At 38.5% G+C, this 24,805-nt stretch overlaps 1 long non-coding RNA gene and 1 other non-coding gene across 2 annotated transcripts in view; one reads left to right on the top strand and one right to left on the bottom strand.

Annotated features, from left to right (window-relative positions):
• Window positions 1-1,881: 1,881 nt before the first annotated feature.
• LOC133071624 (uncharacterized) overlaps window positions 1,882-24,805 on the bottom strand; it is a 60,665-nt gene continuing 37,741 nt past the window's right edge. Inside the window, exons 3-5 of the long non-coding RNA XR_009696486.1 lie at window positions 13,940-14,056; window positions 13,154-13,305; window positions 1,882-3,440 (exon numbers count right to left, since the gene is read on the bottom strand). This is a non-coding gene — a long non-coding RNA (uncharacterized LOC133071624). The remainder of the gene's footprint in view (window positions 3,441-13,153; window positions 13,306-13,939; window positions 14,057-24,805) is intronic.
• On the top strand, window positions 16,903-16,975 carry TRNAK-UUU (transfer RNA lysine (anticodon UUU)). Its single transcript has one exon. It is a non-coding gene; the product is annotated as a tRNA-Lys (tRNA).

Genomic DNA, 24,805 nt, shown 5'->3' on the forward strand with positions numbered 1-24,805 from the left:
ATTAATTACTACTATACATTCAGATCAGAATCTGCAACAGTAGAACACTGAGTTGGCTAATAAAACAAGTCCCATGAGATTACATTAGCTTTCTATCACTACCACGGAACAAGTCCCATGAGGTTGCATTATCTTCCCATCACTACTGCGGAACTTGCCCAGATCCCATCAATTCAAGTTGGATGCCCCTACCAACATGAGGGCTTCCCTGGTGGCTTAGATGGCAAAGAAGCTGCCTGCAATCGGGAGACCTGGGTTCGATCCCTGGGTCAGGAAGCTCCCTGGGAGAAGGGAATGGCAACCCACTCCAGAATTCCATGGACAGAGGAGCCTGGCGAGCTACAGTCCATGGGGTCACAAAGAGTTGGACATGACTGGGAAACTACACTTTCACTTTCACCAACATGAGAGGCTTCCCAGGTGGCCCAGTGACTCAAGTATCCACTTGCCAAGGCAAGAGACGCAGAAGACACGGTTTCGATCTCTGAGCTGGGAAGATCCTCTGGAGGAGGAAACGGCAGCCCACTCCAATATTCTTGTGGGGAAAATCCCATGGACAGAGGAGCCTAGTGGGCTACAATCCCTGAGATCACAGAGAGTCGGACACAACTGAGCAAATGAGTGCACACACCCCCCAATACGGGACAGAGTAGAGTAAGCTTTGATTGCCCGTCTCCAACAAACCTATCAGAGCTTGAGTCCCTGCCATTTCTGAAGCTCCCCATCATACTCAGAAAAGGGTTCCAGAGACTGGCGTCAGCCTGGCGGAGACTTACTTCCTATTTCACAGGTGGCCATCTCTGTGTCCTCACGTGCAAGCAGCAGCCAGGGAGCACTTTTTCCTTCCATATAAAAGGGTTTCTTTTATAAGTACACTAATTCCCACCTCCAAATATCATCACTGGGGACTAAATTTCAACCTATGAATTTTAGGGGGACACAAACATACAATCTATGGCATGCAGTAAGTGCCCTGCATATATGTAGCTTCCTTAAGCCCCAGTTTCCACAGGATGATGAAAGTAGGGCTAGGTGACACCTGTATATGGATTGCATTATAGGAAAGAAACTTCTGGTTCAGGAAAATTGAACCTTTTATAAGGAGCAAGAGGGAGACTTTTACTGCCTTTTATTCAAGAGGGAGACACTACGTCTATCTTCCAAGGCTCACAAGATATGCAGAGAATACAGGAGACCCATAGAGAGTTGGGTTGACACCAACACCCACTTATGCTTTATTTCTTCCTAATCTGTGTTTTTATTACTTTTATTTATGAAATATATATATTCATAAGTCTTCTTGGGAAAGGGCACTCATCAAGGGTCAGAATGATAAATTCTCTCCAGTGTGTCTAGAGTATGCTAAGGATGTGTGTATATGAATCAAGAAGGGCTGGAGCTCAAGAATAGATGAAAAAAACGAATGTGTGAAACAGATTAGCACGCAAACAACAGGCATTCTGACCAGGTGAGGGAGGGAAGATATGGCCCCAAATGTGGCAGAAGTGACAGAATTTAAGACATGACATATAGGATGGGAAAAGAAATCTAGCAAACATATGAGGAAAAATAACATGGGCTTATCATTAGTATTATGAAAGACGAATGGATTGGTTTTCTTTTAATAAACAAAGCTTGTTTTCCAAAGCTAAGTGACACTTGATCTCTGATTTTGGTTGTAATAAGATACTTTATAAAATATTTCAGCAACTTAATTCCAGCTTGAGTTTCATATTACTATTTTAAAATCTAATACATCTGCTGAAACAAATAAAAATGAGATACCAAAATATCCTTTCTTGTTCCACTGATATTTATTTTTTAAACACACATACATATACATTCATGTTGTAATATGCACATTTTAGCACAATTTACAATACTCAGAAATAACAGAAATTAATTTAAATTTTATTAATGTAAATTAGTATTAAAATATTAAGGAATATTAATGACACATTGAAAGAGGCTCTATCTTTTTTTTCTTTGATGCTTCTTTCCAACCTTAAAAAGTAGACAAGGTAAATACAATTTTTCTGAGATAATGAAACTGAGGTCCAGAGTTGTTAACCAGATCTAATTTTCCTGAGAGTTAATCCAATGTTCCAATCACTATATCATGATTTTGGAAAATCAGTTTATAATATCACTAGTTTCTGGGTATAAGTTACTAAACATTAACATGTACATCAAATGATTATATCACTGATCATATATGGATACATCATTATGCATTAGTCCCATGACAGTGGTGTCAAATGTACAGGGTCTGTTAAAAATCTGCTTTACGTTAGTGACTCCTGGACCATGAAAATACACACAGAAATATATTTAAGGAATGAACACTTCACAGCAATTTCACCAGACCACATATGAAACATTTTTTGTCGTTAAACATTTCAGTCAGTTCAGTTCAGTCGCTCAGTCGAGTCCGACTCTTTGCAACCCCATGGACTGCAGCATGCCAGGATTCCCTGTCCATCACCAACTCCCAGAATTTACTCAAACTCATGCCCATTGAGTCGGTGATGCCATCCAACCATCTAATTCTATCGTCCCCTTCTCCTCCTGTCTTCAACCTTTCCCAGCATCAGGGTCTTTTCCAATGAGTCAGTTCTTTGCATCAGGTGGCCAAAGTATTGGAGTTTCAGCTTCAACACCAGTCCTTCCAATGAATATTCAGGATTTCCTTTAGGATAGATTGGTTGGATCTCCTTGCAGTCCAAGGGACTCTCAAGAGTCTTCTCCAACAATTCAAAAGCATCAATTCTTCAGCACTTAGCCTTCTTTATGGTCCAACTCTCACATCCATACATGCATGAGTACTGGAAAAACCACAGCTTTGACTAGATGGACCTTTGTTGGCAAAGTAATGTCTCTGCTTTTTAATATGCTGTCTAGGTCGATCTTTTCTTCCAATGAGTAAGTGTCTTTTAATGTCATGGCTGCAGTCACCATCTGCAGTGATTTTGGGGCCCCCAAAAATAAAGTCTCTCACTGTTTCCCCATCTATTTGCCATGAAATGATGGGACCAGATGCCATGATCTTCGTTTTCTGAATGTTGAACTTTAAACCAACTTTTTCATTCTCCTTCCATCCAGAGGCTCTTTAGTTCTTCTTCACTTTCTGCCATAAGTGTGATATCACCTGCATATCTGAGGTTACTGATATTTCTGCTGGCAGTCTTGATTCTAGCTTGTCCTTCTTCCAGTCCAGCGTTTCTCATGATGTACTCTGCATATAAGTTAAATAAGCAGGGTGACAATATACAGCTTTGATGTACTCCTATTCCTATTGGGAAACAGTCTGTTGTTCCATGTCCAGTTCTAACTGTTGCTTCCTGACCTGCACACAGGTTTCTCAAGAGGCAGGTCAGGTGGTCTGGTACCCATCTCTTTCAGAATTTTGAACAGTTTGTGGTGATCCACATAGTCCAAGGCTTCGGTATAGTCAATAAAGCAGAAATAGAAATAGTTAAACATTGACTTTTATATTATGTGAACTAGTAAACATCTTTGCCATAAATTATGAAGTACAATCTTCTCAATAATTTCAAAATGAATGTTTTCTATATATTTTTCAGATTTTATAAAACACCCAAACATTAAATCTAAGCCTGTAATCTGATTTTCCGTAATTTCATGCTCAAAACATGTACTTTCAATTATTTCACTACCCATGTTTCTCAAGACTGTTTTCTGTCAACTCTGCTTGTTTGAATAAAAATCTAAAGAAACATGAGAAATGTTAAGCTGAATTCAGCTTTAGTTTTTAAAATTCAGTTCACTATTGCCTTAGAGAGATCATTATGTCTTCTAAATTCATTGCTGATACTGATACTACCATAATTTTTTAAAGCATAATTTTGGACATGTTACTGTCCTACTCTTAAACTTTGGTCTATATTCATACACACACACACACATAAATATATGCATACTTATATGCATCCCACATGTACGCCAGGTAATGCGTTTTCAATGGCCAGGAACTGCTCATTAATTCTTATTTAGAAAGGGAAGTACTTGTCTCCAAAGTCTGTCTCACACTCTTGTCCTCTGTGTACGTATTTTCTTTTCTTGGATTACATCCTGTCAGATCCTTTGAACACCAGATTTTGTCCTCCACCAAAACTATTTTTTTAAAGACTGGAAGAGACCTCTATTTTTCTCAATCCAAACCTTATATGATTCATCATCAACCAACAATTAATGCTGGAAAGGCTGTGAAGAGAAGGGAAAACTTCTACACTCTCGGTGGGAACGTAAATTGATACAACCGCTATGGAGAGCAGCATTCAGCTCAGGTCAGTTCAGTCTCTCAGTCGTGTCCAACCCTCTGTGACCCCGTGGACTGCAGCACGCCAGGCTTCCCTGTCCATCACCAACTCCTGGAGCTTACTCAAACGCACGTCCATCGAGTCAGTGATGCCATCCAGCCATCTCATCCTCTGTCATCCCCTTCTCCTCCTGCCTTCAATCTTTCCTGGCATCAGGGTCTTTTCCAACGAGTCAGTTCTTTGCATCAGGTAGCCAAAATTGGAGTTACAGCTTCAGCATCAGTCCTTCCAATGAATATTCAGGATTGATTTCCTTTAGGATCAACTGGTTGGATCCCCTTGCAGTTCAAGGGACTCTCAAGAGTCTTCTCCAGCACCACAGTTCAAAAGCATCAATTCTTCAGCACTCAGCTTTCTTTATAGTCCAACTCTCACATCCATACACGACTACTGGAAAAACCATAGCTTTGACTAGACGGACCTTTGTTGGAGAACAGAATGGGGGATTCTTAGAAAACTATGCAGCTATCATATGACCCTGCAATCCCACTCGGGCATATAATATATATGGAGAAAAACATGGTCTGAAAGGATACTGCACCCCAATGTTCATCGCAGCACTGTTTACAATAGCCAAGACAAGGAAGCAACCTAAGTGTCCATCGAGAGAGGAAAGGATAAAGATGTGGCACATATATACCATGGAATATTACTCGACCATAAAAAGAATGAAACGATGCCACTTGCAGCAACATGGATGGACTTAGAGATTGTAAAATGAAGTGAAGTCGGTCAGACAGAGAAGGAGAGACATTGCAGGAAATCCTTTACATGCAGCATCTAATCAGAAATTATACAGACGAACGTATTTACAAAATAGACAGACTCACAGACCTAGACAATGAACTATGATTGCCAGAGGGAGGATAGGGGGAAGAGATAGGGAGTTTGGGATCTACCAGTACACACTGCTATATTTAAAACAGATAACCCACAAGGACCGACTGTATAGCACAGGGAACTCAATGTTCTGTGGCAGCCCAGATGGGAAGGACGTTTAGGGGAGAACAGATACATGTACATGTATGGCTGAGCCCTTTGTTGTCTGCATGAAATGATCAACAGCACTGCTAATCAGCTATACTCCAATACAAAATAAAAACTTAAAAAACAAGATTAAAACTAAAACATTTTGTAAAATGTACTGTGTACTGGCCCAGTTGATCGCCCCTTTCTCCTTGAAACAGTTTCCCTTGTCTTCTGAGGCAGCTCACTCCACTCCTTCTGTTCCCATCATATCGACTGTTTTCTCCTAGTCTCCTTTGCTGGTTTCTTCCCGTCTTAGTGCTGAGGTGTCCTGGGGCTCAGTCTGAAGCTCTTCTCTATTTGACCTCACTCCTCGGTGATCTCTCCCAGCCTCATGGCTTTGCACACCACACACACATTGACAACTTCTATATCCATGCCCCAAGTCTGGATTTATTGCCTAAATGTCAGAATTTCACATGTAACTATCTACTTCATCCTTCTCTTTGGTTATTTGTCACCTTCAACTTAAATATCAAATAGATTTCTCAAACTTAACATGTCCTAGATTGAAATCTTTATCATCCCATTAATAACTCTTCCCCTAAAGTTTTTCTCAACCTAGTAAATAAAAAATCCACCTTTCAAATTTCTCAAGCCATAGTCCTTAAGGTCATTCTAGACTCCTCTCCTCTCATACCCTACATCTATTTCACTGACATATTTCATCTGTATCTTCCTCTGTTAACACCGAGTTCCAAGACACCATTCTCTCTCTCTCCCTCACCTAGAGTAGTAAATATCCTTCTAACTGATCTCCCTGCTCATTTCCCTCCTTCAATAGCTCCTTCTCCCATTTATAGCAAAAGTTATAATTCTCAAAACTGTCTCTCAGGCATTGTATGATTTGACCCCTTACTTCTATGCCTACATGCACTTTCATCTCACTGATATCAGCCTGAGATATCACTAAGTAATTAAGCTGAACTTTAAAGAGAGGAATGGAAATTTCAATAACCAGATAGGGAGTCATGGGTGCAGAGGGTCTGCTGTTTTAAATAGACATTCTCACTGATAGGAGTATTTGATCAGGGATCCAAGAGAGATGTGGCAGTAAGAAATGTGGCCCTCTGGGAGAAGACTGTTTCTTCCAAGTGATCAGTTAAGTGCAAAGGCCCTGGGGCAGCAACATGCTTGATAAGTTGGAGGAACAGAAAGAAGCTGAAGACTGAAAGCTCAACCAAGGTAAAGTGACTGCATTTAGCAGGCCAGGTAAAATGTTTTGGAGACTCTATCTGCTTTGGTGTTCAGAAGAGGAAATATGAAGAAAAAAATCATTGCACTAACAAATGTTTATTATGTAACTCTTGTAGCCAAAGCACTTGCCTAGACACAAGACATATCATTAGACCAAAGTGGTGTTTCCTTCACAAGACACAAAATCTTCCTTCACAAGAGAAGACAAATACTAAACAACAGGATTCGGCAAATGTTTTGAGGTTGTGCAGCAACAAAGCAGATTTCAAAAGGAGACTTGAACCTGCATAATGGTGTAAATAAACTCAGATATGTAGATGACAATACCCTAATGGCAGAAAGTGAAGAAGAACCAAAGAGCTTCTTGATGAAAGTGAAAGAAGAGAGTGAAAAAGCTGGTTTAAAACTCAACATTCAGAAAACTAAGATCATGGCATCTGGTCCCATCACTTCATGGCAAATAGATGGGGAAACAATGGAAAAGGTGGCAGACTTTATTTTCTTGGGCTCCAAAATCACTGTGGACAGTGACCGCAGCCTTGAAATTAAGACTGCTTGGAAGAAAAGTATGACCAACCTAGAAAGCATATTAAAAAGCAGAGACATTACCTTGCCAACAAAGGTCCATCTAGTTAAGGCTATGGTTTTTCCAGTGGTCATGTATAGATGTGCTGCTGCTACTAAGTCACTTCAGTCATGTCTGACTCTGTGCGACCCCACAGACGGCAGCCCACCAGGCTCCCCCGTCCCTGGGATTCTCCAGGCAAGAACACTGGAGTGGGTTGCCATTTCCTTTGCCAATGCATGACAGTGAAAAGTGAAAGTGAAGTCGCTCAGTCATGTCCAACTGTTAATGACCCCTTGAACTGCAGCCTACCAGCCTCCTCCATCCATGGGATTTTCCAGGCAAGAATACTGAAGTGGGTTGCCATTGCCTTCTCCGTGTATGGATGTGAGAGCTGGACCATAAAGAGGGTGAAGTGCTGAAGAACTGATGCTTTTGAACTGTGGTGTTGGAGAAGACTCTTGAGAGTCCCTTGGACTGCAAGGGGATCAAACTATCAAACAATGCTAAAGGAAATCAATCCTGAATATTCATTGGAAGGACTGATGCTGAAGCTGTAACTCCAATTTTGGCCACCTGATGCAAAGAACTGACTCACTGGAAAAGACCCTGATGCTGGGAAAGATTGAAGGCAGGAGGAGAAGGGGACAACAGAGGATGAGATAGTTGGATGGCATCACCGATTCGATGGACATGAGTTTGAGCAAGCTCCGGAGTTGGTGATGGACAGGGTAAGTGTTCAAGTTTCATTTTAGATACTTTGACTCTCATAAAAATTCTGTTGTTTGATTTAAACTACTCCTAAACTGTCTCCTGAGAAACCTGTATGTGTATCAAGAAGCAACAATTAGAACCCTGTATGGAACAAATGATTGGTTCAGGACTGAGAAAGGAGTTCGACAGGGCTGTCTGCTGCCACCCTGTTTGCTTAATCTATACAGTGAACACATCATGAGAAATGCCAGGCTGGATGAGTTACAAGCTGGAATCAAAATAGGTGGGAGAAACCAACAACCTCAGATATGCAGATGATACCACCCTAACAGCAGAAAGCAAAGAGGAACTAAAGAGCCTCTTGATGAGGGGAAGGAGGAGAGTGAAACAGCCAGCCTAAAGCCAAATATTAGCAAGACTAAGATCATGGCAACCAGCCCTATTACTTCATGGCATATAGAAGGGGAAAAGGTGAAAGTAGTGACAAATTTCCTCTCCTTGAGCTCCAAAATCTCTGTGGATGGTGAGTGCAACCATGAAATAAGAAGATAATTGCTTCTTGGTATCATAGCTATGACAAACCTAGACAGTGTGTTGAAAAGCAGAGACATTACCCCACTGACAGGTCCGTATAGTCCAGGCTGTGGTCTTCCCAGTGGTCATGTACGGTTGAGAGAGTTGGACCGTAAAGAAGGTGGAGTGCCAAAGAATGATGCCTTCTGACTGTGGTGCTGGAGAAGACTCCTGAGAGGCCCTTGGACAGCAAGATCAAACCAGTCAATCTTACGGGAAATCAACCCTGAAAACTCGTTGGAAGGACTGATGCTGAGCTGAAGCTCTAGTATTTTGGTCATCTAATGTGAACAGCCAACTCATTGGAAAAGTCCCTGATGCTGGGAAAAATTGAGGGCAGAAGGAGAAGGCAGCAACAGATGATGAGATGGCTGGATGGCATCACCAATGCAATGGACATGAACTTGGGCAAACTTCAGGAGATGGTGAAGGACAAGGAGGCCTGGCATGCCACAGTACATGGGGTCGCAGAGTTAGACACGACAGGGCGACTGAACAACAACTAAAAACTCAGTTCTGAATTCTATGTTGCTAATATGCTGGTGTGAGTTTCTAAAACAACAAACTGTATTAATAGTAAGATGTCTCCTACCAATTGACTAAATAGTAGCCTAAATTAAATATTCTTTATGAATACGCAGGGACTACAACAGGATTTGAGATTTTATAAAACACAGGTGTTTAAATAGAAGAAATAAGCAAAATATTTGGCCAGATTTTAAGTATTTTGTTTTATAGGGTGACATTATTTTTAGAATATTATGTTTTCATTTGTGAAATTAGAAAATGGCCAAAAATGATCCAGTTTTTATAATCTGAAAAGGGAAATCTGAAGACATGCCTAAGGGATTATTACCTAATGAGCACCTTTAGAGAAAAAAAAAATTAGAAAGAAAAGTAATATTTTAAAGGCCGAAGGTCCCTATAAAAGACACATGAGACTTTAACTTGTCTCATTTTATCTTCAAAGGAAGTTGGTCCATAAACAATCCTAGCACCTTGGATTCAAAGTAGACTTGCACATGCGTGTCAGAGTTTTGGGCCAGTCCTATTTACTGGAACTTTAGGCCCTGCCTAGATTAAAAATCTCAGTGAAGATTCTACTACACAAGCATGGGTATTGGCTTCCAAATGTTTCTAGCTTACAAGAAGTTGCATACCACCTGACATTTACATAAAAAATTCATGCATAAACAAGGAGGTAATCACCAAAGTCCTTTTAGATAGCATTTTTAAAAACCTCGTGGGAGAGAAATCAAAACCGATCTCTGGTTCTGATCTTAGCTTCCGCCTCTCTTTTCTTCCCCCTTGGTATCTGTCTCTCACATCAGCTCTTCTCTACCCACAATTCCAGCACAGAGGAGCTGGCTCCCGGGGCAACCAGAGCAGTGCCCAGCCCGGAGTGTCAGCCTGCTGGCGATGTCCAGCTTATAGAACTACTGGACCTGGGGACTTGGTTGCACAATGGCCACTTCAGATCACCCCTCTCTGAGAGCTGGTGGTTCCAAATGTTGTTTCCACCTTCCTTTGGGGATTTAGACATCTGTGCTTCTCATCTATTTCCCTAAGTTCTTCTACTTCTGACAGAGATTTTTCACCAAAGCTGAAATTTCCCTACTACCAATAGCAGTGGTGACCTACCACCTTCCAGGAATGGATCTAAGCCCTTTACGCGGCTGTCACTCACCTCCTTTAGCTCTCAACAGCCGTATCTGCAAAATACTGTCATACCGTTGGACTGATACCTTGTAGACCTCATAGTTCTCAAATTTTCTGAAATTATGTTATGAAAATATTAATTCTGTGCTCAAGATTGTTAAAGCTTAATGATGAGTAATGGGATTTCATTATACTGTTCTATTTTTTATGCAATTAGAATTTGCCATAATAAAAAATTCTTTTAAAATGCTTCATTATCTAAGGAATAATATACCAGCTGATCTTCACTAAAACACACAAATTAACAGTAATTTGGAAATTATCTTCATCTTCATATTTATCTTTCAAATGGAATAGATATGTAAAAACAACTATGGTAATTGAATTTTTCCATCTGTTCCACATTTTGTAAAAGCAAAATCTGTATGTAATAAAATCAAACAAGATTATTCTTCTTCACTTAAAAACAGCCCTAAATTTTGTCTTTAGTGGTTGCAGTTTCCCCTGAGGGACAAGCATTCATTTAATTCTTGTGGGAGCCCATCCTGATGTAACTAAACGCTGTGTTTTATTTACAGTTTCGCCAGACTTTGCCCAAATTCCTTTCTTTAAGGGATGCACTTATTGGACAAGAAGTTCAATGTTCCAACAGACACTGTCACCCTGGGTTTGGCTGAATAGAGAGTTTGAATCACTGAGAACTGGAATATCAACTTTCTAAACCACACCATTTCTGCTAGGGTATGCAATGTTCACCAAAAAGTTTGAGCAAGTAAACTGAATTGAAAAAACCAATTTCCTACATTATTAAGGTTCCACAAACAATGCAATGCTCTCTTTTGAAAGATCAGCATTATCAACGATAGCAATTATCCCACATAAACATTATTCATTCAAATAAGGAAAGCAGAAATGTTTAAAATATAAAGATCTAGCAAAATTCAACCAGATGTTTTATCATGGGTGATTTCATTGTTTTCTTTTTTCTTTTGTAGTCCAAAGTCCCTTAACCAATGCAAGAGAAAATATATGTTCTAAGTTTTAATATGTTTTCTTTAAACTTTCATTTAGATATTAAACTCAAGCCTATATAAATTTACAAAAGAATGAGAATTCTTGCTAGTCTTCAGAGTATCTTTCTTCTGGAATGTCAATTCCCCTGCACTAGTTAAGAGTTCAATGTGAGGCAAGCAACATTTAATTGGTGATGGGCTGTCTCTGAAATGGACAATTAAAGAGGTATTGCTTTATTATGTTTTAAAAGTATTTGGAATCTCAGTTTAGTACTCACAGCTTATTTATGATTTAGAAATAGTTGTTCATTATATTCCACCTACATGATTTTGGTATTTCAAGATCTATTAGCTCAAAAATGCACCTAGAAACACAAAACTGAACAAAACAGAACAAGAACTTCTCCACTGCATACCACTTGGTTGGCAGCAGTTCCCTCCGACATGTAACTGTAAAACACACATCTTTGGACATTAAAAAAAAAGAACTGGTCAGGACAACTTTACTGTAGAAGCAAATAAATGGCTTTAAGAACAGCTATTGCTGCTGTGTGCTGTGGAGGAGGTAAATATTTGATTACATGACACAAAAAACAGTAACAAGCAAATATAGTTATTTTTAAAATGGCTAATGGAGGCATAATGTTCTTCCAAGTGTCATCCTCAAATACTTTCATCCAACCAAATGAGAGAACAGAAATAATCACTAGTCAAACCTTGAGGAAAGAAGACAGATATGAGCAGATTTTTAACGGAGAAGAGCTTCGGCGGAATGGTATTTACCCAGATTCTAGAAACCAAAGCGTTTTATTTTATTTTACTTTATTTATTTATTTTGCATCTTCAGATCTAGATGCTTTAAAATATGGCCATTCTGAAGGAACGGGTCAAATGACCAGCTTTAAACAAAGAGAAGGATGGAAGAGGTGATCCCAAGTACAGAATTCAAAACTGGACACAGAAGTTCAATTGAGCTTCTAGTGACATTTAAGAACAGAGTCCGTAAAATGTAGACCAAGACTAATGCTTGAGAGAAATCTGCAAGATGCTGTAAACGTTATGATTTTACAGTCTTGTTCATTTCCCTCTTAACAGCTAGCATCAATGTACTTACCACTGTGACTGGCCTGTGTTTTGGTTATTTTCAGTAGTCAGCATTCCCATCCATCATGCTCTCCATTTTTATTTATTCTGCTTGCTCTCCCAGAGGCTGATCGCTATGCCCGATAGCTGCAGCCTCCTCTGCCTTCTGGCTGGTTTGGCCAATAGGAGGCACCAGCACTTTGGGAGGGTCTTAAAGAAAGATGAGTTCAGGGCATTGCGTATTTTCCCAGGTCCTTGCTGGAGGTTGGGAGTTGGTGCCATCGCTTCTGAATGTCACAGCCTCTGTCGGGCTGTCCTCTCCATATAGCTATTCTCTCTGCTTTCACTAAAGTGTCTCCTCCCCTCACCCTTTCTTTCCCACCTTCCTTAAAATACATCTAAAAGTGATACCACTGCCGAAGTGGAACTGAGTGGAACTGAAAACCTGAAATCCATAATAAAAGATTTTTTAAATGCAGAGAAGTTGATTCATACCGTATGTCCATTTCAATAGCCTAGTTGGCTGGTGCAAAGCTTGGTAAGTCTTGGAGAAAGACTGAGCCTTATCACAGACTTAATTTGCAGTTCTGGATAAGGAAAAATCACTGTGGTCCCCAGTAGCTAGTATAAAGCTATTGATTTAACCTATTATTTTGAAAATCTAACAAAGATAATTAGAAGCAGTTGGCTTCTCAGAGACAAAGTGTATCTTTACCATTCTGTTTTCAGCCCTCTCTCATCACATAGTCCCTACAGTCTTTATATGCTGTGGAATGTTACACTGGATTGTTTGTTATACTGATAATCCACATGTATTAAATGCATTTTGGGATTAGAAATAAAGAATCCTATGTGCCTTAATAAGATCCATGCACACCAGAGGGTAGAAGATAAACTAGAGAAGTTTCAGGGGTCTATGACTAGGCAATGTCAGGATATTACTTAGAAAGTGACAGAAACTAGCTATATCTTCTATCACTTACCACAAAGAGAGAGGCACACTGCTTGCTGGGTATTTTCTGGATTCTGGACCAAAGTACACCAGGTTTGAGTTGTCAATTCAGAGTGGGTTCCACATCATAAAAGGCTTCATAGCAGCTCCAGTTAGCCTTCACCCACAGGGTAGTTTTGAAAACTAAATACAATAATCTGTGTGAATCACCCAGTATGATAACCTGGCACATAGTAACTCCTTATTAAATGACTTCTTGAAAAGAAGTCCCCTGACAGATGCATTAGACATAGGAAGAGAGTTGAGGGCAGGGAAAGACGTCATGGTGTTTATAAACATAGATTTTTTTCATAACTCTACCCAATGCCCTCAGTTTACTGAATTCTAAGTAGACTTATCTATAAGTTGCATTTTAAAGAATTATTTCAAACGCCAGATGTTTAGTTTCAAATTAAAAAAAAAAATGAGTTAGAATAGTCAAGAAATTAATTGCCTGTCACCATGCATGCAAAAATCAAACTCTTCTAGTACAAACATTTTCATTTAATATACAAGCTTCCAACTAAGTGCCTTTCTTCTACAGCTTTCAACTCAGATGGTTTATTCCACTCTTCCTGTTGCTACATATTATCTATAGGAGCAACGCTTAGATGAAATACAAAATCTATTTATCAAATTGCTATCACTGCTTATTTTATAAGTTACTATACATCTTCACCTTTCTTTTCTACAATATTAGGTAGGAGAACTTGATTATAAAAAGCTAGACTATTTTAAAAGTTCACATTTACACAATTTTTAACAGTAAAACAATTACCACTCTTTATTTCTTGGTGGAGTCAACAGTCACATAAGTGGAGAATCGCTTCAAGATTGATGTCATCTGCCCCCTGCCATGCCCCGTGCAATTCTTTATAGTTTCACACCAAAAACACTGTGGAAAAAAAAAAAAGAACACTTGGGGTGTGTAGATAGTATGCTTCTGCCAGTATTGTCATTGAATATATTCATGACCTCGGGCAAGTCACTTCATCTCATTTTACGTCCGCAGCATGACGATGGAAGGGACTCATGCGTACCTCTTTCTGAAACTCTGCATCATGTACGGACCTTTATCCTGTGTGCAGGGGGTATATATAACACCTACACTCAGGCCACAGAACACTGACTTGACTTTTGTTGACCAAGGAAGATATAAGACAATTTCAAACATGAGAGCAATAGATAAATAATTCTTTTCTTTAAAATGCACTAAATGGCTTATTAAGAACATTCTTTTTGTTTTAGCAACAATAATGAAATAAGAGACTCTAAGTGGAAAGCAAATTCTTAGTCCATTCAGGTTGCTATAACAAACGTACTATACATGGAGTGACTTATGAACAGCACAAGTTTATTTCTTGCAGTCCTGGAGGCCGAAAGTCTGGGATCAGGGAGCCAGCATGGTCCGGTTGTGGTGGGAGCCGTCTTCTGGGCTGTGGACAGGCATCTTTGCCTGGTATCCTCACATGGCAGAGCAGAGAAAGCGAGCAAATGCTCGTACCAGGGTGTTAATCCCACTCATGAGGGCTCTATCCTCATGACCTCATCTAATCCTAATTGCCTCCATAAGACCCTACCTCTTAATACCATGACATGAGGAGAGAGGGTAGGGTTTCAACATGAGTTTGGAGTGCACAAACAGCTTGTAATAGAAAGCACTATTCTCCAAAAGGCTATCTTGCAAACAGTTTTAGCATTGCCTGTTGAATGTTTGCATACAACTTAGAACTTATCTTTTCTTTGGCCAGACTGCAAATGTAGACAACCCTAGAAAAGTAATGGTGATAAAGCAAGAAACCTCCATAAAGAAGTTTAATAAAAGAAAATATAGTTATTCTTTAAAAAACAAGCTTCTCACAATGGTTGCTTTGAACCAAATGCAATTAATGTTCCTACACAGTGTAAACATCCACCTTTAATAAAACTGGCAGTGTTTAAAATCCCAGAAAACTCATCAAGCAGTATAAAAGCATCTCTGCTCCATGCATAAAATGTTTTGTCCCTGTTGAGACTGAGCTAATGACACTGTCAACAGCACAGAGGTGGCAAAGAGACACTTACATGGGCATTAATAACCAAAGAGGGAAAGAAGAGACAGCTTTCCAACTACTGCTTCTCTAAAGCCAAGAAAATGTAATTTCACCTGAGAATAAAGCTTAGATTTATTACATGTCCATGTCCATCTAAAGCCCTTATTAGGGAAAGCGGCTCAGACATAAGTGTTGTTATAAAGTGTTCTAGGACGATAAATAATGTCAATCAGTGACTGATGGGATGTGATGCATTCAAGGTTAAAGGGGAAAAAACTGCAAGTTTTGGGGGTCTGCATTTATTTTTAGAGAAGTGAAGTGAAGTTGCTCAGTCATGTCTGACTCTTAGCCACCCCATGGACTGTAGCCCACCAGGCTCCTCCGTCCATGGGATTTTCCAGGCAGGAGCACTGGAGTGGGTTGCCATTTCCTTCTCCAGAGGACCCAGGGATCGAACCCGGGTCTCCCGCACTGTAGGCAGATGCTTTACTGTCTGAGCCACAAGGGAAGCCCTGTAACATGCTAGGAACATTTTTAGAGAAGAAGAGCATTAAACAGTAGCCTTTTTGCAATATTATGAGAACTGGTTCCCTCTTCCTGCCCCCCTCATTTTCCACACAAACAAATCTGAATCCTTAAGAAGATACTTCAGTATTCTCAGCTCTAAGTAAAAAGATAGCTTTCAAAATTTCTTGTAAAAATTAAAAAAAAAAAATCCCTGTGGATGCAGGGAATAGTCTGAGAAAAAATCTCTAGGAATTACCAAGTGAATGAAAGCAAGGTTCACCAGTGCTATGTGCTATGAACTGTACACATAAAAGATTTCTCATTAAAGCAAAAAGGAGGTCAAATATAAAAAATTAGATAAATTGGTTGTTTTTTAAATACATGCAGCAAAGTATGTTTTTTCAGTTTCTTCTTTGAGTGATTTATATGCATAGGCATCCGGTCCCATTACTTCATGGCAAATAGATGGGGAAACATGGGAAATAGTGGAAACAATGGCTGACTTTATTTTTTGGGCTCCAAAACCACTGCAGATGGTGATTCCAGCCATGAAATTAAAAGACACTTACTCCTTGGAAGGAAAGTTATGACCAACCTAGACAGCATATTGAAAAGCAGAGACATTACTTTGTCAACAAGGGTCCGTCTAGTCAAGTCTATGGTTTTTCCAGTGGTCATGTATATATGTGAGAGTTGGACTATAAAGAAAGCTGAGCACTGAAGAATTGATGCTTTTGAACTGTGGTGCTGGAGAAGACTCTTGAGACTCCCTTGGACTGCAAGGAGATCCAACCAGTCCATCCTGAAGGAGATCAGTCCTGGGTGTTCATTGGAAGGACTGTTGCTGAGGCTGAAACTCCAGTACTTTGGCCACCTGATGCGAAGAGCTGACTCATTGGAAAAAACCCTGATGCTGGGAAAGATTGAGGGCAGGAGGAGAAGGGGATGACAGAGGATAAGGTGGTTGGATGGCATCACCAACTCAATGGACATGGGTTTGGGTGGACTCCAGGAGTTAGTGATGGACAGGGAGGCCTGGTGTGCTGTGATTCATGGGGTTGCAAAGAGTCAGACACGACTGAGCGACTGAACTGAACTGAACTGATATTTTAAAGTGATTTTAATAGAATTAGAAAACACAAATATTTGGCTAGATATAGAGAATTATCCAACAATTACTGTTGACTAAAACTGGAATAGAGCCTGGGTTGCTCAGTTGGTAGAGCATCAGACTTTTAATCTGAGGGTTCAGGGTTTAAGTCCCTGTCCATACACTATGGTTCTGCGTTTTAGGACTTCCCTAGTGGCCCAGTGGTAAAGAATTCACCTGCCAGTTCAGGAGACTTGGGTTCGACCCCTGGATCTGGACAAACCCCTGGAGAAGGAAATGATGGGCTACAGTCCATGGGGTCACAAAGAGTCAGACACGACTTAGTGACTAAACAACAATACTGGAATAGCTTCTTTTATGAGGTACCCTCATGAGACTTAACAACTAAAGAACAAGAAAAAGAACCCATTGGACTCATATTGAATATATTTGACCAACGTTGGTAATAGTGCAGTGGGTGGGAGATTAAAAAAATAAGTAACCTTTAAAGAGCATTCTATTCATAGCAGCACTTCACAGGAGCCAAATGGTGGAAACAATCCACGTGACCATCAACTGATGAATGAACAAACAAATGTGGTATAGCCACAGAGTCAAACATTTTTCAACTATAAAAAGGAATGAAGCATTGACACATGCTACAATAGGGATGAACCTTAAAAAGTTTCATGTAAGCAGTTAAACGAAAGAAGCCAGACACAAAAGGTCACCTATTATATAGTTCCATATACATGAAATATACAGAATAGGTAAATCCATAGAGGCAGAAAGCAAATTGATGGTTCCAGGGTCTAGAGAGACAGGGGCTGGGACTGAACTATTAAATGCATATGGGATTTTCTTTTGGAATGATGAAAATGTTTTGAAGCTAGGTACAGGTAGTGATTACACAACATGGTGAATGGACTGAATGTGGGTAACTTGTATGTCCTAAAATTATTAATTTCATGTTATGTTCATTTTAACTGAATTATTATTATTTTTTTTGGCAGGGGGAGGAAGTTCACACTACAAAGCATGCAGAACTGCCTCCCAGACCAGAAGTCAAACCTGTGCCCCTAGCAGTGAGACCACTGGGCCACCAGGGAAGTCCTCAGTTCCTAAAAATGCAAAAAGCTATAATGATGAGGGTAGTCTGGTATCACTGGGGTAGAAACAAACAGCCCTGGGAAACAGAATAGAAAACTTAGAAAAATTCAGTTACACATGAAAAATAATCCATTTCTATGATTCTATAACAATTTGTAAATTAATTAAAATTCTGAATTAAATTTACAATTATTGTTGTCATATTATATGGAACTAACAGAAGAGATTAAGTAAATTATGTCTAAAGCTGATGCTGTTGTTTAGTTGCTAAGCCGTGTCTGACTCTTTTGTGACCTCATGGACTGTGGCCGCCAGGCTCATCTGTCCAGGGGATTTTCTGGGTAAGAATATTGGAGTGAGTTGCCATTTCCTTCTCCAGGGGACCTTCCCAACCCAGGGATCGAACCCGCATCTCCTGTGTTGGCAGCTGGGTTCTTTATCACTGAGCCACCAGGGGAGACTTAAATCTAAAATTATTCCATTGATTTGAAACAGAGTAATTCACATACCCAAGGTTTTGACAAAGTACTAGTGGATGAGTACTAGGATATAGACCTATATTCCTTTCAAATTAAATTACATATTTTTATAAGTTTCTCACATCTATTGAGGGTCAGATGAGTTGATAAGCCAGCTAATCATATATTACAAAAGAGTTACAGTAAATGACTTGAATAAACTGGTATCTAAAAATGATTCACTCTTTGCTTTCAAACTTATTATGATTACTTTCAGCATCTTTAAGTCTGAGCTAAAATGTTCTTTCAACTGCCTTATTGTGGGATGACTCAGAGCCTAGCTTGGAAACTGCAGAAAAACAACTTAGAAAAGCACACTTGCCATTAAAGATCAAAGAGATGTCTGTGATTATTTCATTTGTGCAGGCCATTCTCTTGCCATGTCATTTGCTATGCATGAGCTCTCACGGAGTTTACGTTCCAGGAGAATGCATGCTGATCTCAACATTGATCTCTATTTATCAGAATGCAACATTTCCACATAGAAAACTATAAATCTTGCATGTAAATTTTAAAAGACCTACAAAAATGAAATGCTGTGATAATATATTGGAGGACTCAAAATGATAAAGAAGTTAACTTCCCCAAATTGATTTATAAAATCAATGTAGTCCCAATCAGAATCTCAACAGGTTCTTTGTTTTCTTTTGTGGAGCGAGACAAGCTGATTCAAAAATTTATATGAAAACACAAAAGGTTAAGAACAATCAAAGCTCAAACAACTCAAGTGAAAAAATGGGCCAAAGGCCTCAACAGACACCTCACCAAAGAAGATATAGAGATGACAAATAAGCAAAAGAAAGATACTCCACATCACATGTCATTACAATAAAGCAAATTAAAACAAGATATCACTACATACAAATTAGAATGACCAAAGTCCAGAACACAGGCAACAACAAATGATGATGAGAATGTGGACAACAGTAACTCTCTCTATGTATTCCTAGTGGGATTGCAAAATGATATAGCCACTTTGGGGGAGTTTGATGGTTTCTTACTGAACACACTCTCTCCAAACAATTCAGTGATCATTCTCCTCAGTATTTACTGAAAAGAGTGAAAAACTTCGTGTCCACACCTAAACCTGTACGTGGATGTTTATAGTAGCTTTATTCACAATTGCAAAACCTAAAAGCAACCTCCTTCAACAGGTGAATGAATAAATAAACTTTGGTATATCCAGACAATAGACCAGTATTCAGTGTTAAAAAAGAAAGAATCTGTCACAAGCCAAAGAAAGACACAGAAAAATGTTAAATGCCTGCTACCAAGCTAAGGAAGCCAATCTGAGAAGGCTACATGCTGAAAGAGTTCAACTATACCATATTCTTGAAAAGCAAAACTGTGGAGACAATAAAAAGATCAGTTGTTGCTGGGGGAGGGGGAGGGGAAGGAAGAGGTGAATAGACAGAACACAGAGAATTTTTAAGGCAGTGAAAATGCTTTGAATGATATAATAATGATGATTATATGTCATTATACATTTGCCTAAATCCCATGGAATGTACAACACCAAAAGTGAACCCTAAGGTAAATAATGGACTTGGGATGATTATGGTGAGTCACTTTAAGTTCATCCTTATTAAAAAAAAAAAAAAAAATTACCTTTCTGCTGAATGATGTTGATAATGGGAGAGGCTATGCATGTGTTGGGGTAAGGAATATATGAAGAATGTCAGTATTTTCCTCTTAATTTCTTTGTAAACCTACAATTTCTCTAAAAAAACAAGTCTCAAAAAAGAAAAGAAAAGAAAAAGAGCCAAAACACTCTTGAATGAAAATAAGGTGGGACTTGTTTTGCCAAAATCAAAACAATATAAAGTTGAAATAATTAAGGCAGTGTTTTGCTGGCATAAAGATAGAAAAATAGACCAATGTAACGGCACAGAGAAACTATAAATATACTCACCTGATTTATGCCAAATTAGCTCTAAAACACAGTGAGCAAAGGATGGACTTTTTCATAAATAGTGCTAGTTTAATTGGATATCCACCATCCATGAGGTACGGGTAATAAATGAATATGGATGTGTGAGTCATGGGTAAAAAAATGAATTTTACCCATATTTCTCACATAAACAACAATTCTAGATAGAGAATAGATCTAGATAAGAAAAGAGTTATACAGTTTGATAAGGTAATACAAAGTCATATATCACAACCTTGAGCTAGGTAGCTCATTTCTTATACAAGAACAAAAAGTTCTAAGAGTAAGGGGGAGGTATGATCATTAAACCACTTTACTATGTAAAATATGTGTTCATCAAAAGATAGCATTAGGAAAGTTAAAAAACAAGTCCAAAAAATGAGCAAAATATTGCTATACATATGACTGAGAAGGAGCATATAAGCAGGATCAATAAAACATACTTAGAAAATTCATAACAGAAAAATACACAATGCAAAAGAAAAATCGGCAAGAGACATATCCAAATGACCAATAAATCAATGAAAAAGTGTGGTACAGAACTAGTCATCAGGAAAATTAAAGCATAATTATATACTACTGCATACCCACTAGAATGGCTAAAATTAAAAGGACTTTCTGTATCAAGATATGCAAGAACATGAAACAACTGGGATTCTCATATTCTGTTGGTTAGTGTTCAACTATTGTCAATAATTTGGAAATCTATTAAACAGTATTCTCTAAAACTGAATATATACACACCCTATAAGATAGCAATCCTAATACCGGGATATCCCCTAGAGAAATGCTTACACATGTATCTCAAGAGACATGTAAAAGAATTCTCAGCATTATTTGTAAGAGCCAAAAACTGGAAACAAGCCCAAAGGTCATCAATAATGAAATGGATAGATAAATTGTGATAATGTGTCCAGTGTAACAAAAAAACAGCAATAACAAAGAATAAAATACTGCTTCTCATAACAGCATGAATGAATCTTTGAGGCATAATATTGTATGAAATAAACCAGGCACAAAAATACATATTTTATAGTTCTATTTATATGAATTACGAATTTTAAATCAAACCAAACTACAGTGGAGGAGGGAAGTGATAGAAATTGGGAGTGCATTAAGAAGTAGGTCTTCTGTGGTGCTGGCAACTTTTTATTTCTTGATGTGGAAGGTGGGTTCTACATTCACATTTTGTGCACTTTTTGATGAATGGATATTTTAATTAAAAACTCAAAACCACAGTAGACAATATTTTTTGTAGAAAAGTTTGACAACCATAATACAGCACTGGGACAGCTATGAGTTAAGTTCAGGCATGTACAAAAGGTGGGATTACTAAACTTCCAGATAAAATCCTATCTGAGAAGGAATGTGTTCCTGGTTTAGCAAAGGAAAAAAAACTAGTCTGACTAATCCATTTAAATTTCCAAAACCACTGAAAAATTTCCACATCAAAGGCTGGAAAAAAATATTTCCACCATGACTAGAGGTTGAGAGAACATTTGTCATGGGTAAGAAATTGGCTCAGAACAAGGAGGAAAATAAAGGGGAAGAACAAATTGTACTCTCTGGATGAGTTAATAAAAGAACCTGTGCAATGTGGCATTTTTATAAGTAATCTTAATGGGAGTAAACAACAGTCTTTACATTTACTTTCACTTAACTTGTTTACCATAGTCTGCCTTCATTTTCTTTCATCTTTTCCTCAGAAATCTTTCTGCACTGCTCTTTTTGTTTCTTTATGTATTCATTAGTTTGTTTTGTAATATTTACTGGGGGCTTTTGTACAGATTTATTATGTGCAGATATCACACTGGGCACTGAAAGTATTAGTTGCTCAGTCGTGTCCAACTCTTTGCGACCCCATAGACTGAAGCCCACCAGGCTCCTTTGTCCACGGGATTCTCCAGGCAAGAACACTGGAGATCCCTTCTCCAGGGGATCTTCCTGACCCAGGGATCGAACATGGATCTCCCACACTGCAGGCAGATTCAATATCATGTGAGGGAATTCCCCTCTTATTCATCAGTTTGTTTCATAGTATTTACCAGGGGTTTCTGCGCAGATTTGCTGTGTGCAGATAATATGCTGGGCACTAAAGCTTCAGTGACAAGTAAGCCAGAAAATGCCCTTACTGATTTTATATTTCTACTAGAGGACACAGATAATAATCAAGCAAGTAAATAAATAAGCAAGATAACTGCAGATTAAAACAACTGCTTTGAAGAAAATTAAAATACTATGGAATACCATTAAAGTGATAAGGGACAGATTAAATGTAATTTAATCTGGGGTAAGAGCTACCTCAGAAACAGTACTTAGCAAAGGCCCATCTGAGGAGGGGAATTTCTAGCTAAACCTTTAGGGATGAATCTATTCATGTATTTAACTTAGTAAATGCATACTGAATACCTACTATGTGACAGGCACCATTCTAGGTGCTGGGAAATCAACAAGGAATGAGAAAGACAAAGATGCAGCCTTTATGGTGTTAAAATTGAAGCCTGCAAAAACAGTTTCATAGTGATGCAACAAGGACTACAAATAAATATGGATGGGAAAAACCTTGATGGGCTGATTAAATTTTTAAAAGACTACAGTATCAATAACATTGTGAATTATCCAGAGAGTGGCTTGCAATGGATTTGAGGAGTAGGCAGAGACCAGACCATGTGTGATTCTCTAGGTCATGGAAGAAGTCTGCTTTATAATCTTAGAATAATTAGAAATCGTTGATGGATTTTAAGAAGACAAATGGCATGATTAGACTCCAAGTCATACTATACTGCTTTGTAGGGAATGATCTGAAGGGAATAATAGTATACATTAAAAAAAAAAAAAAAAAAAAGCAAGTTAGTATCTATATTTAAGGCAAAAAAAAGTATAGTGATCCGAACTGACATAGGAAAGTGGAGATGAAGAGAAGTAAACAAATTTGGAGAATAATTTGGGGACACAATCAATAGTATTTACTGGTATATTGGTATAGCAAGAAAAAGAAAGAAAGAACAAATTACTCTTTTGCTTCTAGAAGAGACAACTAGATGGATTTCGACATTATTTGCCAAGGTGGCAAAGAAAGAGAGAAGTTTAAACAAGAGATTTAGAATGGAAAAACCACGTATTTCTGCTCCCTAAAATAGGTTATGTTTGAGAGGTGTGGAAGCATCCAATTTTGATTTAAATAAGTAGTTTGAAATGCAAGTCAAGAGCTCAGGGATAAATATAAACATTTCAAGGTCATCAGAATAAAAAATGAATTCGTATCTCAGTCAAATGATTACTTAGAAAGAGTATGTTTAAGATGCAAAGAAGATCTAGGTGGGTCTGTCTGAGCATTTAAAGGTTTAACAGAGGAGGAGTAGCCAGGAGAGGAAACAGTGACAATAGCATTAAGTTAAAAAATCAATACCAGTCATGAAGCAGAAGCCAAAGGAAAAGGGTGAGTGAAAAGAAGAAAAAGTTTTTCCAACTGAAGTTCAGTTACAAAAGCAAATGGCAGAATTCTGCAAGGTAACTGAAATGGAAGAACACAGGGCCAAGGGGCTGAAGAAAAATTGCAACCAAGTTATTAGAATGAAGAGAGAAAGTAGGCAGAATAGTAGGGGAAAAAATGAAATTTGGAGTGGACCACTAAAACATTTGAGTAGGGGTTAGAATCTTCAAGTGCTTGAAGAATTTTGGCAGTAGAGATACTTGAATAAATGTTCTAGAAAAATAGTGATTCAGTTATTGAGAACCCAGATTTCAGAAGTGGTATATTTTCTGAAAAGATCCTGTATAAAAGAGGCTTCCCAAGAGAAATAAAAGGAATTTAAAGATGAGAAGACCAAAGAGCCAAAAAAACTATATCATTTTGGATGATTTATTTATGTATTTCAAAAAGAAATACACAGGATTAAGGAATCTAGATTCTTGAATAAAAGGGCTTTAGTAAGTAGGCAAATATACAACTATGACAAAAAATATGGAAGAGGGATATTATGGAAGTGCACGAATCTCAAAAGTAGTAGTGGGCATTTGCAGGCAAGAAAAGAATGAAGAACTAGTAGAGGAAATAAAAACCAAAGACAACAACAACCCAATCTCTTTGTCAATGAAAAATTAATCAACAGTCAATCCGAGAAAGAAATGGAAATTTTTATTCAAGTCAACCTGAGGATTATAACCTGAGAGACAGTTCTCAGAGAGCTCTGAGAACTGTCTGATGAGGCTAGTGGGGAAGCTAGTATGTTTGCGATTTTGGCAAAGGGGGCATGTGCATTCAAGCACACGTCTCAGCAGATAGTTGCTGCTAATGGTTTTGATGCTTTTGTAATTATGCAAAGAGCAAGAAACTGGGTTCATAAAATTTTCTCCTGAAAATTTCTAAGTATCTGAGGGCCAGTTCTGCAAGTTTTACCAGGGCACAAAGTGCCCCATATTGACCTTCACCCTGAATAGGGTGTATCTATCATAC

This window comes from Dama dama, chromosome 17 (genome assembly GCF_033118175.1).
Source record: "Dama dama isolate Ldn47 chromosome 17, ASM3311817v1, whole genome shotgun sequence".
Classification (NCBI taxonomy): domain Eukaryota; kingdom Metazoa; phylum Chordata; class Mammalia; order Artiodactyla; family Cervidae; genus Dama; species Dama dama.